A 3,719-nucleotide genomic window follows, 5' to 3' on the forward strand; every position below is an offset into this window, starting at 1 on the left:
TGTTATTAGCAATATCATTGTCATTATTAATGGTGTCTGTTTCTATTACTGTTGTTCTCTCTGTCCCTCAAAATTTCCTAAACCACAGCTGCTCATGAAAATATTCATCTTTATCACAATGAAACAGAAAATATAGCATCATTAACTATTCCAGTTGATCTAACAAATCAAGAATTATAATTCCCCTATCCTGAAATATATATTTGCAATTTTACTTTATAACAACTCCTAATTTGTATGTTGTCCTTTTTTTGAATACCCATGTTATATAGTTTTTTTAGGAACTTACCATGTTAATATGTTTTTGTAGACAAACAACGATTTTGATGCCAAACCAATGGTGATGCTTTTGGGTCAATACTCAACAGGGAAAACAAGCTTCATCAAGCATTTGCTTAGAAGTAGCTATCCAGGTAACCCACCTACCCTTTATCTCTCTCATATGACTAAGTTTTGACCATCTTTCTAACAGGAGCTCATATTGTACTTGAGCCTACTACATATAGATTTGTTGTTATGGTATGCTTTATATCTCCATTTTACTTCTTTGATTTTATTTCAATATATCTTTTTATTGATGGTGTTGTATTGTGTGAAAATTATTTGGAACTCTTCAACATGAGCAGAGTTGTTGAAATTTGTAGACCAGAAGCATTTACATTGAAGTTGAAGTTGGTTTTTGTCTATGTGGGCAATTTTCCCACTAAAGGTATGTATGTATTCAATCATTTCATCAGTTTTAAATCCTCAAATAATCCATTTCATTTGTCAGGATTTATTAGGCCTACAAGGAGCATAAACAACATGCCCTACAAAAGAGGAGACGATTAATGATCTCACAAATCCAAAAACATTTCTGGCAATTTCGAAATAGTTTGTGTTTTATATGTTTGTTCTTATTTTGATTAGGAAGATTTGTTTTTCGAGTTTGATTGATGTTAATAAACTAACAATTAAATGGGATTAGTTCTCAATATTAGTACATCTATTTTATGAAATGGATTGTTTTGTTATATAAGTATTTTATTTTGCATTATGAGACTTTAAATGTATTATTTAATTTTAAAATTAGTAAATCTATCAAATATATATATATTTTTAAAACATTTAAAATTATGACACGCAAAAATGTGTGTCATCTTTCTTTATGACAGGGGCTTTAACGATACGCAATGCAAGTCGTAAACGCACGTCGTAAATTACGACACGCAAATGCGTGTCATCGTTTTTATGATAGAGCCTTCCTTGACACGCATTGTGTGTCGTAAGGGCACGTTGTAAATGCGCGTTGTAAATAGACGAAGCGCAAAAGTGTGTCGTCCCTCGTTATGACAGGGCCTTCCTTGACACACATTTGCGCGTCGTCTAAACGTTTTACGACACGCATTGCACGTCGTAAAATGCTGTTTTTCTAGTAGTTGTATATATTGATTAGCTGTGCGATTATGTTTTCTGATAATGCAGGAGTTAGTTACAAATATAATTATGAACTTGTTGCCGAGATAATACGGTCAGTGATCAGGAGTTAGCTACAAATATAATTCTAAACTCGTTGCCGAGTTAATACAATCAGTAAATTGTGAGTTCATTCTGAAATTTAATATGAATAATCTACAGAGGCCTACAATGGAATTTCATGGCATGCTAAAGACCTCTACCTATGAGTCCAACATGGCCAAATATAAGTTGTTCTCAGCCACAACTGAGATTGCCCAAAAGACTATATCCAAATTAAGGTGGTAAACGCCAAAGTCAGATCCATTTTCTTCTTATAAATAATATTTTATAAATAATATTTTAAGAAAATATCCTTCATTATTACTTAACTCACTAAATATTTAATGGGACATTAAATGCAAATAAGGACAAAATTGTCATTTTATTGTATAAAGTTAGTATGAAGTTAGTGTGATTAATATTTTGTTAATCTGTGTGTTTTTTTTATCTATGAACAATAATTTTTAGACGAAACGAGTAATTAAGTTGGTTATAAATGTTTCTCTATCTTCATGGAATAAAAGACGCAGCCATCATTTTATTTATTCATAAAAAAGATGAAAGAGCGATTACATGAGATTTATAGATACTCATCTCTCCATGAGCCTACTTATTTTTGCAACTACTCCCATCTCAAAATTCAAAACCGTAAAACCTGATTAGAGATGCGAATGACATTTATTCCTGGATCATTAATTAATCTCCACCTTAGAACATGGTAGATGGGATTCGGCATTGCTGCACTTCTAGTTTGCATTGGTTGGGCAGACTTTGAACAATCTGCTGCAAGTCTTGGGTCTGAGGCTGTCCACCACGTCGGCTACGTTGTTGGCTCCCTTGTTGCTGCTGCCTCTGGGCTTGCCTGTACACCTCCTGCATGGCCTCGCACTGGCATTCTTCCTCCACGTTCTGAAGCTCATTGCAGCATTGTTCGAGACCTTGTGGCTGTTGACCTTGCCTGCTGACGCTCATCAGAAGGGTTGCATAGGAACCCATTTGTCGTTGGATGAAGTTTTGGCACTGGTTGAATTGTCGGCTTCGGATGTGCTCACACTGCTGTTGCGAGCCACGGCGGCTGTAGGTGGTGTCCTCGGTGATAGTGGTGAAGGTGGTGATTGAGATTTTTCCGACTTGGCATTGTCTAGTTTGGAGTTTGCATTGGTTAGGAAGGTTCTGAGCCTTCTGCATCATTTGTCTGATCTGCTTGGAACCGAAGCTTCCGCCTTGTTGTCCCTGTTGTTGTTGTTGCATCTTCTGGGCTTCCCGGAATGCTTCCTTCACAGCCTCACACTGGCACTGCTCGTCGACGAATTGGAGCTCTTGGCAGCACAACTGGAGGCCGCCCTGTTTCTGACTCCGGTCGTCTTCTTCATACAAACTCTGGCCCTGCGCGAGATACCTCTGGCACTGATTCAATCTTTGACCCTGGAGCTGTCGGCTGCACTGCTGCTTCGAGAATGTGCTTTCCTCCTCGATGGTGGTGGTGATGATGGTGCTGTGGGCGGAAGCAAAGGCTACAAGGGCTGTGAAAGCAAGTGCTAGTGCTATGAGCTTTGCCATTGTGGGATGGTTGTGAATCGATGGTTGTGGTGGTGGGTATTTATGGTACATGTGGCTGCACACGTGGAGAGCTGGTTGTAATAGGTGGCGAAGTTGAATAGCTGTCGAGCAACACGTACGAGTTTTTACATCTCAAATGTAACAAGTGGAAGTGCTTTTTTGGGAGCTTTAGGTGTCTATTCTGTTGTTCGAACGCTTGTGGTAGTGTAATGGCTCCAGATGGATTTGAGTAATATATAATTTATTTCATATATAGTATATAATTAATTTTTAGTTAGCCACGTTCTATCTTATTGGTACTATGAGAAGTAGTCTAATCAAAGCTAATGAGTTCGTTTGACGGTTTGAGTTAACTAACATAACATGCACCGGCAAGGGTATGTTAGGGGAATGTGGGTGAAGTGATCCGCCTAAAATTAAAAAGTTTATGACAAGTCATATATGAAAAACATTTACGACATACTTTAAGTATTTTGAAGAACTTATCTTAATGTATTTGGTAAAAAGAAGCAACCAAAAAAAGATATAAACTAAAGACAATAAAATGCATACATTAACTGAGATTAAGTAGTCCCACATTAGCTCTAAGAAAACAATGATTAATGAGTTTTCTATTATAAATAGATGGTTTTTCTTTTATATTTGTACAACATAAGTTTGTT

The 3,719-nt window shown here is 36.8% G+C and overlaps 1 pseudogene across 1 annotated transcript; it reads right to left on the reverse strand.

The window, feature by feature from the left end:
* Positions 1–2,029: 2,029 nt before the first annotated feature.
* Positions 2,030–3,115, reverse strand: LOC145061795 (2S seed storage protein pseudogene; annotated as a pseudogene). The gene has a single exon (XR_013687312.1). The product of XR_013687312.1 is annotated as a 2S seed storage protein pseudogene (transcript).
* Positions 3,116–3,719: the final 604 nt, after the last annotated feature.

Source organism: Lactuca serriola, chromosome 7, assembly GCF_051521515.1.
Source record: "Lactuca serriola cultivar US96UC23 chromosome 7, Lser_US96UC23_V15, whole genome shotgun sequence".
Taxonomy (NCBI): domain Eukaryota; kingdom Viridiplantae; phylum Streptophyta; class Magnoliopsida; order Asterales; family Asteraceae; genus Lactuca; species Lactuca serriola.